The sequence below is a fragment of the Hippopotamus amphibius genome, chromosome 2 (genome assembly GCF_030028045.1).
Source record: "Hippopotamus amphibius kiboko isolate mHipAmp2 chromosome 2, mHipAmp2.hap2, whole genome shotgun sequence".
Classification (NCBI taxonomy): Eukaryota; Metazoa; Chordata; class Mammalia; order Artiodactyla; family Hippopotamidae; genus Hippopotamus; species Hippopotamus amphibius.
Window position 1 is genome coordinate 166,322,165 of NC_080187.1, and position 11,605 is coordinate 166,333,769.

Sequence of the window (11,605 nt, forward strand, 5' to 3'; positions counted from 1 at the left end):
TAAGTTCACTGTCTTACATGGGCACAGTTTGTGGCACCCCAAAACAATGGCAATAGCAGTATCAAAGATCACGGACCACAGATCACCATAACAAATATGGTAATAATGAAAAAGTGAAATATTGCAAGAGTTACCAAAATGTGGCTCAGGGGCTCAAAGTGAGAAAATGCTGTTGGGAAAATAGTGCCTAGAAACTTACTCTACCTTGGGATGCTATAAACCTTCAGTCTGTGAAAACACAGTATCCGCAAAGCACAATAAAACAAGGTATGCCTGTACATGAAAACTGAGAGAGGAATCAGATTTCAGAATTGAAGAGTAAGGTCGTCATTGGGTAACAACACTAGTGTTTAACTGAAATGAACATTGTTTTCAGTTAAACAGAGGTCAAAATTTTATTGTAAGTATAATTATAATACACAACATAAATGTCAAAATGATTCTTAAGAGCAAGCATCAAGTGTTCAAAATAATATTTTAGTATCAAGTAGATAAAACTCAACATTCACATTATATTAACAAGATGAAGGGTGGGGTGGGGGTGTAGAAAGAAGTAGAAGTTTGTTAGATGCCTTATCTTAAATAAAGTAGCGCTCTACAGATGAGTTGTTTATTTTTAGTTATTATTATTTTTCAATTTATAAGAGTAGTTGTTTATTATGCATATCACTTGGAAACAGCTTCTACTTACTGATTTAATTTTTTTTCCTGTATCTACTTTTTGTTTTTCCAATATTTCTGAAATGAGCCAATTTATATGTACTTTTTTCAGCTATTACTTGGAAATATTCTGCAAAATGAAATTCTAATAGTACTTTCTCTAAGTACATAAAACTTTGAAGTTTTATTCAATCAGGATTCAACGATGAAGTCTAAAACCAAAATTTAATTTGTATTTTCCCCAAAGAATCTGTTGTTAAAGCTGCCAATTATAAGTAAAATAGTCAAATATGTTAACAAATGCAGAATGAAGAGGAATAATGCATGGATCAAGGATGATCATATATGTTGGTTTCGTCTGTGATATTACTGAGACTTACCAACATGGGGGAAAATGAATCTCACTGGAGCGCCAAGTTATCATTAAACCAGAGGAAGGAGGAGGAGGCCTGGCTAGTCTCTGCTGAAAGGTTTAGTCCGAGTATGTGTGGGAGGACACGGGAAAGAGTGGCAACAGATGGGTCGCCAGCAAGCCTGCGTCCTCATCAGAGGCGCAGAATGTCTTCTAGAGATTGCTCTGACTCCCCCAGATTCAGTTTATGTGTTTTAAAGTTAGCTTCCTCTTGTCCACATCACAGATATTCTAAATGAGTACTGAGCTGGAGGACAGGCTACCTAAGCTGCTTTTGAGTCATCTCTTAACTAAGGACAGGAAAGAAATGAACACTACCTAGGAAAGTACAAAATGAGCATGATGGCAAGCAGTGGTGTGCCTCCTGCTAAAGCAGGAGCTTCACTGGGATCGGAAAGGCTATGAGGAAATCACTGGGGAAGAAACACGTTTCAAGGATCTTAAGTAAGCCAGCAATTCCACGTGCGTGCTGCCCTTTTATTTTTAAAGAGACAAAAAAAAGAGGAACTGCCCTTTCAAATGTGTAAAGCAAGTGGATTCTTCGTATACAATACCACGTTAAAAAAAGTATCTTTATTTACATGTATTAGGAACAATAATGAAAAGCTTAAAAGTGGAGTGCTTAAAAATGAGTTGATGAATGTTCTTCATACATTTGAGGCTGCCTAATCATACTTTTGAAATATTTTGAAATGATATAGGCAACTTAAAAATAAAAGTCTTCATTTTTTTTAGAAAAACTGTTAAAAATGTTTTTAAAAGAACATTCCTACCTATTTGAGAGCGACTAGCATTTTATTACCAAACTACATATGAAAAAACACAAACTAACTCCAATTTATCGACTAATTTAAAAACTGTTGTTTTTTGTTTGTTTACTTGTTTGCCGTGCTGTTGTGGGAATCCTCATTTCTGAACTGGGGACCGAACCTGGGCCCCCGGCAGTGAAAAGTTCAGAGTCCCAACCACTGGTCCGCCAGGGAATTCCCGAAAATTCATTACTTTTTTAAATTGTTAACTATGAAAGGTACTGAGGTTCTGCCCTCATGAAGCTGACATGACAACTATAACAAAACAATCCCTGACGTTAAAACTCTACCAAAATGATGGTACTTGTGCTAGGGTGATCCGTTTATGAGTGATCTTTCCTCTCTTTTATTTTCTCAGTTTCCTATAATGCGCATATTATCCTTAAAGAACCACTGATTGAGATCACTGTGCTAATAAGTGCTTTATAAACATTGCCTCATTCATCTTAGTGTTTAATAACAATCCCTATTTTACACTTGTAGAAACTACAGCTTAAAAAATTAAGAACCACATCTCAAGCACTTATCATGGAGTAATTTGAAACCTAGTTTTTTACCTTGAATGCTCACAACCGCTATGAAACATCAGCAAATCACAGAACTTTTAAAACAATATTTATTCTCTTTAAAATAAATAAAACAATTATTTATTTTAAAAAATAAAGTAAAATAAAATTTTCCTGGACTTGCAGTTTGTAAATTATATTTGCAAGAAACATAGCAATTCTTCATTTTCTTTAAATCAACTCAACGTCCATTTCTTCCCATTGGGCTGCTGGGTGGCTCGTTCATTGTTCTTGAAGCTCTTCCTCTGCAAGGTTGCACCAGGGATCCAACATCATAAACAAGTTTTGAGTGCCTGGATAGCTCAGCTAGTAGTGTATCAGACTTTTAATCTGAGGGTCCAGGGTTCAAGTCCCTGTCCAGGTGCTGAAAGTAAATAAATAAACAGGATAAAATTTATAAACAAGTTTTAAGGGGTTCTTGAGATCCTATGTCTGTTGGTTATCCGTCTCTACTGGTTAGTACTGAAATGTCCATTGTCCAAGCTCTATGTTCCATTCAAGTCTGGGTAACTCTACAGTTTTTTTGATTATGTTTTAGGCATAAGGGTCTTTGGAGAGACTGGTAACTTGTAGCCATTCCTCTCTGGGATCTTGTAAAATCTTTGGGACGTTGTCAGAGAACAGGAAGTGAGTCACTTGCCCACCCCAATCCCCACCAAAATAGCTGTAAAAGGTAAAACCTCTGTTGGTGTTGTATGAAAGGACCATTTCCCCAAAACTCTTGCTAATTCTTGTGAGAGGTAAGGAAGTGTTAACTTGTCCAAAACTGATCTTCTGTTGGTTGACTTTCCAAAGGGAGCTAAACTCCCCAAAAGCCCCATGAAAACTGGCTGTGACCTGTGTTTAAGGCCACCAATACTTGGCAGTCTCAAGGCTTGGACCACAGTTCCTCACTCCATCATGCCAGTTGAGGGGCCACCGCTTCCTCAACTATGAAAGCATGGGGGCAGATTCTTTGCTTACTTACCACGATGCACACTTACCTGACTCCCAAGAAAAGGCATTCTTTCCAGCTGTGAACACCAAACTGGCAGCTGAGAAATGTAGCAAAGGTTCTGCATATTATGTTGCTGTTGAAACTTGACTTTAAATCCCTCCCAGGGAAGGAGTTGGCCTTTCTCCATCCTGCTGCATAAAAGCATCACAGCCTAAGGATCTGAGTTGCTTTCCTAGACCCCGGAGTTGGGCTCTACTAGATTGCTGTGAGGTGCTCCAGGGCACCTGCTTCTGTCCCTTGAGTGTTTCCCAGGAAATGCTGCTCAAGCTAGCATGGCATGTGAAGTGTGTGGCTACTTGAACCTGTTTACATGATACTTTGACATCATCAAATTAAAAAAAATTTGTTGCTAACCTGAAGGGTATAAAATGATATATAGTGCTCTTAATATTAATTCCCTTGGCTATTAATGGACTGAGCATCTTTCCTTCTGTTTATTGAACGTTTTTGTCTCCTCCTCTGTGAAATTCTTATTCACAGTCTTTGCCTTTTTCTTATTAATTGGTAGAAGTTTACTGAAAACCAATCTTCTGTTTCTTATATGTGGTTTAAACCTTTTTGCCCATTGTTTCTCTTCTAATTTTATTTATGGTATTTGTGTTTGCAAAGAATTTACATTTTCACTTCTGACTTTTATCCAAGCTTTGATACCACATTTTTTCTTTCCTTTTTAAAAAATCTGATCTTATTTATTTGTTACTTTTAGAAAATATTCTTTTTGACTGGACTCAGACTAGCATAGAAGCTCTTAGAGAGCAGCCTCTGTCTCTTGGAAATATTCCTGGCATTTCTCTTTGGTCTCCCATTCTCTTGGCCAAAAGTTAAGCATATTCTTCAACCTCGTCCTTACTTTTCCTAGTAAGCTGTTTCTTCAGAGCAGTGTTATAGAATGCATGGAGTAACAGGACATACAATTTGGGCGCTCTGGTTCTGGGTTCCTTAATTTCTTTGTGCAGTGTCTTTCTCACAGCATCTTGATGGACTGCATCTTTTTAGAGAGATTGAAAACTTTGCAGATGCTTTTAGCTTTTTAGGGGTCTAAGCAATGAGGCATAGCAGTATTATTCCAGGAATTTCCTTTTCTCCCTTTTAAAAAAATGACCACGTTAAGAACACTCAAATTACCATCCACAATGCAACCTGAACAGATTTGTACCTTCTTTCTCCTGTTCTCCTTGGTCTATCACAGGAAGACCCCCAACTCGGTAGCAGATGAAGATGACCATAGATCAAAACACACTAGATCACAGGCAAAGCTTGTTTGTCATTCCCACCACTGATTCAAGCCACATAACCCTTCCACTTTTGACTCAGAGCATCATCAGCAACCTCTGTGTCCATAGGCTTCTTAACAAAAGTATGAAGTTTTTGTTCATTGTCTATTGCAGTGACTTTCTGGCAGCTGGTGAGTGGGAAGAGGATACTTATCTTCATCCTGAACCAGCTGCTTTTCCTCTGAGATGCCTTGTGAAAGAGGGAGCCAATCTTATATTTCTAAGTATGTGTTGGACATCTTTCAAAATGAAGGCATCTTACTTTTCTCTTATGACCTCTCCTTCCCAACTTCTCTGTCTTGCATGGTCCCAAACTACTGTTGGGCATAATGACTTGAAACAAAGTCAGTTTTGACAATTTTTCCCTTTTTTTTTTAACCTTTAGGCCCTTTCTAAAGACAGTAAGTCAAAACACGTTTGATGCCAAACAAACACACCATGATCTTATTTCTTTGGCTTTTTTCAAAGTTGGTAGAGAAAATATTTTATTGTTATTTTTCTTGCAGCATGTGCCCTGAGTTCTAAGTTTAGTTGGAGAAGAAAAATGCTTACTCAAATTATCATGTGCCAGTTTTTAGTGAATGAAAGCTATACTGTAAAATGTTTCTGTGACTGCTTAATATGCAAATAAACTCCCATATTTACCTTTCCAAAAAAAGGGATTCTTAGCAAGCCTCCTTTCTTGACCTTTTAATAGAACAGTTTTGAGAGTATTAGGGCACTTCTGGAGAAGCCCAGCACTTGCTGTGGCTTTTTCTCCTGGCTTCCCGTTTTCCTGTGTGGTTACCTCCAGTCCCATCTATGGGAATTTCTGTGAAAATTTACTATATGTTGCCTTATATGTGAGCCATACAGCCATCAAAATTTTATTTCTCAGTAGTCAGCTAGGTAGAAGAAAAATCAGCTGTGATTGTAATTTTAATGAAGCAGAATTTACATTGTTTCCAGGCTGTCTGCCAATTTGTTATTTAGGAAAGTTAACCCAGATGCAGCTTAATCAGTTTGTCTTTTTTTTTTTTAATCATAAAAAATTCTCTTGTCAAGATCAGATGAAGGGTAATAATATCCTCTTAATGGTTTTGCACATCAGACAGGAGTCAGTCCCTAACTGCAGTGACTAGGAACCAGCTGGAGGTCCTAATGGGCTCTTCTCCACTCCCACCCATGGTCTAGTACAGTCACACTCCTCTGCCATCCAGCCCATTTCTGCTGACGTCAGCAAATCCAGCAGTAGCTGGGGCGTGTGGCCTCTTGACCAAATAGCTTGGGAAGCAAAATCTGACCTCATTGCGATGTCTTTCCCGACTCATGAAAGTTTTCATTATATGAAAAGTGTCTTGACGAATAGGTTTGAGTTTTACACTCTCACAGAACATGGGGATCACAACTTATGTTTCACAGTTTACAGAGCTGATTGCTATAGCCATCACATTTTATGTTCTGTCATGTTTCTGTCAGTTAAAATGTGTGTGTGTGTGTGTGTGTATATGCAAATCACTAGAACATTGTGATGTCATACTGGAATACCAGAAGTTTGTGGTGGGACAGGGTAATGTCGTGGCCCCTGCTCCTAGGTATCCACCTGGCAGTGGGACTATAGTGGCATTGATAAGCCTAGTGTGTAATGCAAAATCAAGAGGCAGGATACGTCCCAGACACAATGATTGTTTTCCTGTGAAAGAATAAAAACTTCAGGGTCCATTTTATATCCTCTTCCAAAATGTAGATGGCCACAGTCATTCCGTGTTCCTTTTTCATAGTAGGTAATTATATGATATGTGTGTCCTGGCTCTGTTTGCTGTCACACCCCTTCCCTGCCCTTCCCTTGCTCTGCTCTGTATCAAGAGGCAGCTCTGGTTCCCATGCTTTGCTGACTTCAGACTGGATTGTGGAGGGGGCAGTAGGGAGGAATAAGCCAGGGTATCTCTCTTCTTCCTTCCTTGCCAGCAGCTTTATGAATCCAGCACTTGGTAGGCGGGCCAAACTATGGTTCCAGCTTCCACTAGTGCTGGGAACACTGCCTTTGCCTTTTATCCCATCAGTTGTGGGCGAGGGCGGCTTCCTGCTGTTGTTAATCTTTGCATTGCCCCAGTGTCCCTTGTTTGGTGTCTCAGCTCTTTCATCACCCACGGAATCAATTTTCTGCGTTAAAGTCTCTTTAACTACTCAGGTGGTTTCTGTTTCCTGGCTAGACTTTGATGATACACATAATTTCCTCAGTACATATGAAATAACCTTTCAGACTTTTTTTTTTTAAATCTCTATAAAGACTGAAAATTATTCGGTCACCCACAGAGGGCAAATCCAAAAATACACCTGGTAAGGGGGAAGCCCAAGAATGTGCAACTTTTTAATTTACTCTGATACGTCTGTTGACTTGCTCTATTTAGAATATATTTAAATTAAATATTTCTTTATTAAAGATGATGTAGAAAAGAAATCTCTGCTTTAATGAAGTTCAAGAAGTTGAAATATTGCTTTTTACCTAATTGTATCATTTCTCTGGTTAAACTTTACTGATTGTTAGAATTTTTAAAAATAAACTTTTACAAAGAGAATTATTTCAGAAGTTTGTGGAGAAGGAAAAATCAGCATATAACATTTTGCATTACTTTTCTCTGGTTAATGGGTACAAAATATGAACCTGGTAACAGTAAAAGTAGCTTCCAAGGTTTCCCACTTAATTTCAAACTGAAAAAATGACTTAGTGTAGAGCCCTTTTGACTTTGCTCTATATGCCATTAAAATTGACTTTCAGTAAATTGCATCTTGATGTTATTCCTCTGTCTGTTTTTTAGTGTAAGATGCCGGAAATTTTTATAAAATAAGAAATAATATTGGGCATGTGTGTGTGTGTGTATGTGTCTGTGTGTACATACCTATGTGTCACACTTCCTGTTTGTTGCTGTATATTCCCCCTGAAATAAAGGGTGAGAGTTCCAAGGAAAATATGGCACTGATGAGGACTTAGATATGACATTGTAATAAAAATAATTGGAATCTGAAATAACTTCTGTAACCATTTAAATGTTTTCCATTCTCTCTTTTCCTTTATTTCTTTTTTTTTTCTGCCTGTGTCAATTTTTTTATTATAAATTTATTTATTTATTTATTGGCTGCATTGGGTTTTCATTGCTGTGTGCGGGCTTCCTCTAGCTGTGGCGAGTGGGGACTACTCTTTGTCGTGGTGTGCGGGCTCCTCATTGCCGTGGCTTCTCTCGTTGCAGAGCACGGGCTCTAGGTGCGTGGTCTTCAGTAGTTGCAGCATATGGGCTCAATAGTTGTGGCTCACGGGCTCTAAAGCTCAGGCTCAGTAGTTGTGGCGCACAGGCTTAGTTGCTCCACAGCACGTGGGATCTCCCTGGAGCAGGGATCAAACCTATGTCCCCTGCATTGGCAGGTGGATTCTTAACTGCTGTGCTACCTAGGAAGCCCTGTCCCTTTTCCTTTATTTCTAAAACAACCTAAGCCTAGTTTTTTAATTGCTACATTGCTTTTATCAATAATGAAAGCACATGCTGTATACCAAATGCTTGCCATGGGCTATACGTTTTACTTGCCTATTTCTGATCTTTATTAGCAAGTTAGACATTTTTACCCTCATTTTACAGATGGAAAAACTGAGACTCAGATGTAAATTAATCACTCAACATACAGAACTTAGGTGGCAAACCCAGGATTCAAGATAATGTAGTATTCTTTTCATTTCACTGAATTACTTCTCTGTGAAAGAAGAAAAGCAAATGGAAAACATTTTTGAGCCATTTATTTATGCATAGGACTCAGGACTTTAAAGTTGAAAATATTGATCCTACCCAACAGATCTTACAATTTAATTCGAGAAATAGTGTCCCAGATCATAAACAGTAACAGGATAAATGGCAGTGGCAATCTGTACTATGACCATGAGTGTGTCAGAATAGTGTTGGTTAACAAAAATGATCTCTGGAGTAGTTGGGTCATGTTAATCAGGGGTGTTTTCTTTGAAGGATTAAATTATGAAAGATTTGAAAGATAGCAAGATGCAAAGTACTGAAAGAAAGAGTGAGGGGATTGGTTTGATCGAGCCAAGTTAACAAATAATGAGTAAAAGAGAAATAGAAAACAAAATAGATATTTTAAAAACTAAGCATGGGACTTTCTAGGTGGCGCAGTGGTTAAAGATCTGCCTACCAATGCAGGGGACATGGGTTCGATCCCTTCTCCAGGAAGATTCCACGTGCCATGGAGCAACTAAACCTGTGCACCACAACTGTTGAGCCTGTGCTCTAGAGCCTGTGAGCCACAACTACTGAGCCCATGTGCCACAACTACTGGAGCCCACGCACCTACAGCCCGTGCTCTGCAACAAGAGAAGCTGCCACAATGAGGAACCTGCATCTGCGCACCACAATGAAGAGTAGCCCCTGCTTGCTGCAACTAGAGAAAACCCTTGTGCAGCATCAAAAACCCAATGCAGCCAATAAGTAAATAAATAAATTTATTAAAAGAACAAAACAAAAAGAACTAAGCAGACCTTGCCAGGGCAATTAGTCAAGACAGCTACATAAAAGACATCCAGATTGAAAAAAATAAAATTGGAATAAATTTAACAAAAGGAGTACAAAAGTTGCACTCTGAAAACTGTAAAACATTGTTGAAAGAAATTTAAGAATACCTAAATAAATGGAAAGATATCTCATATTCATGGATCAGAAGACAATATTTTTAAAATAGCAATCTCCCTGAAATTGATGTACAAAGTCAGTGTAATTCCTACCAAAATCTAGCTGGCATCTTTGCAGAAATTGACAAGCTGACCCTAAAATTCATATGGAAATTCAAGAGATCTAGAATAAGCAAAAAAAAATCTTAATAAAGGAGAATAAAGTTGAAGGATTCACATTTCCTGATTTCAAAAGTATTACAAAGCTATAGTAATCAAGACTGTGTGGTACTGACACAAGGATAGATGTATAGATCAGTGGAATAGAATTGATAGTCCAAAAATAAACTCTCGTATTTATAACCAATTAATTTTTGACAGGGTGCCAAGACAATTCAATGAGGAAAGAATATTCATTCAACAAATGGTTCTGGGCCAACTGGTCACACAGACCACATGGTTCTCTATTGTCTTTCTCTTGGCCCAGTTTACACATTTCTCATACCTGCTTTGTGTCTGTAAGCATTTGATTTTTCAACCTTGATCAAGTCCAACCATTCACCCAGTGCTTGAATTCTGCCCACCATTTCTGTGCTAAGAGGTTCTAGCATATGTTTGAGAATGTCTTATGGCAGGGATCTCCCTTCTATTGAGCTCCATTACTTAAACAGTAGTTCTTCACAGGGAGAATTTTTACATGATGTGATTATTTTTATTTTTCATAGCAAATGGAGGATGATGTTATTTAGAGGGTGTGGGTGGACAGAGATGGTAGATGTCCCACTATGCATATGTCAGTTTTACACAGTAGAGAGTTATGGTACATGAGTTTCAAACTTTTGAAATTTGAAATTAATACTTGTGTAGGGGGAAAATGGTTTACAATTATTTGATAGACCAGAAAATAATTTTACATATCCCAACAAAGTTTCTTCCTTAGAGTTATAAACTCACTCAAATTTCCAGGGATGCAATACTGTTTATATCAAGGGAATATTGCACTATGTTTTCTGAGTAATGTTCCCCATTTCAGAAAATTGCATCAACAAAACAATGTCACTCATTATAACTGAATCACCAATATAACTTACCAGTGTCAGTTGGTACACATAGCTGTCACATGCAAATATATAATGAAGGAAACCTGAGACTCTTTTTAACAGACTTAGAATTAGAGATTGTTAAATTAGTGAAGATACACAAAATGCAAGGATCTCACTGAATTTTATTAATAAAGATTGTTTTTATATTTCATATTATTACCTTCACATATATTTAAAATTTTTTGTGAATAACAATAGTAAGAAATATAGATGATAAATGTTGGAATTATTTATTTTGAGGGTTGTCTGTTTTTGCCAGTGTACATAGATTCCCTGTCATAGTTTTTCACTGGTTTCTTGTATCACTGCTTCTTTTTGCAGTGTACCCTCCATCCCCCATAGCTTATCAAAGGATATGATCTCCTGGGTCTTTCTAAGTGCCAGAGACTGATTGTGAGCCTCAACATGTGGAGAAATTCAAGGCAGGAGATATGTTTTCAGAGATACTTTGTCACTATCCCGTCATAACATTGGGAATTATTTTGACATTGCACTTATAAATAAGGCCCGGCTCGTTTGTGTTAATATCATACTTCATCATTTTCTCTGTTTCCAAAGTCTGTAATTTGTCTTGGCATGTTATCCTTATATCAATTAAGATTATTTCCCTCTTTTTCTCATAGAAAAATAAGTCTGGTCTATTGGGACTTATTTTTAGTTTAATGACCATCGATATTGCTACTCTTTCATCTTCTCCTAAATTTCTTGTGATGATGGGTTTCTGATTTTAACTCCCTTAAATCCCAAACGTATTCATTATCAGTAAGTGCGAGAACCTGTCTACATCATCAAGTCTTCTGGGTTAGCCTTGCCTGAGCATCTACATATTGAAATATGTATTGTTTTATTATAAATTATGTTTTTATTCCACTAACAGTGATATGCTGAGCCATAGTGGTGCTGAGTCTTCTTTGCACTACTTATTATCAGCTTCTGAACTGTATCAAAATACAAGCGTTCCTAAGCTCTGTCCACATCTTTCTTCATTCTCTCCCACCTTGCAGCCCAAAGCAGCCTCTGAGATCTGGCCTAATACAGCAACCAAAAGAGTCTATCCTTGAGTTTTCAACAGATGAAACATCAGTAGCAAGGTGCTCTCAACTCTATCTCCACAATGATTTTGGAATCAGCCCCCTAAT

The 11,605-nt window shown here is 37.7% G+C and overlaps 1 non-coding gene across 1 annotated transcript; it reads left to right on the top strand.

Moving 5' to 3' along the window:
* The first annotated feature begins 2,738 nt into the window (after window positions 1–2,738).
* Window positions 2,739–2,811, top strand: TRNAK-UUU (transfer RNA lysine (anticodon UUU)). The gene has a single exon. It is a non-coding gene; the product is annotated as a tRNA-Lys (tRNA).
* The last annotated feature ends 8,794 nt before the right edge of the window (window positions 2,812–11,605 follow it).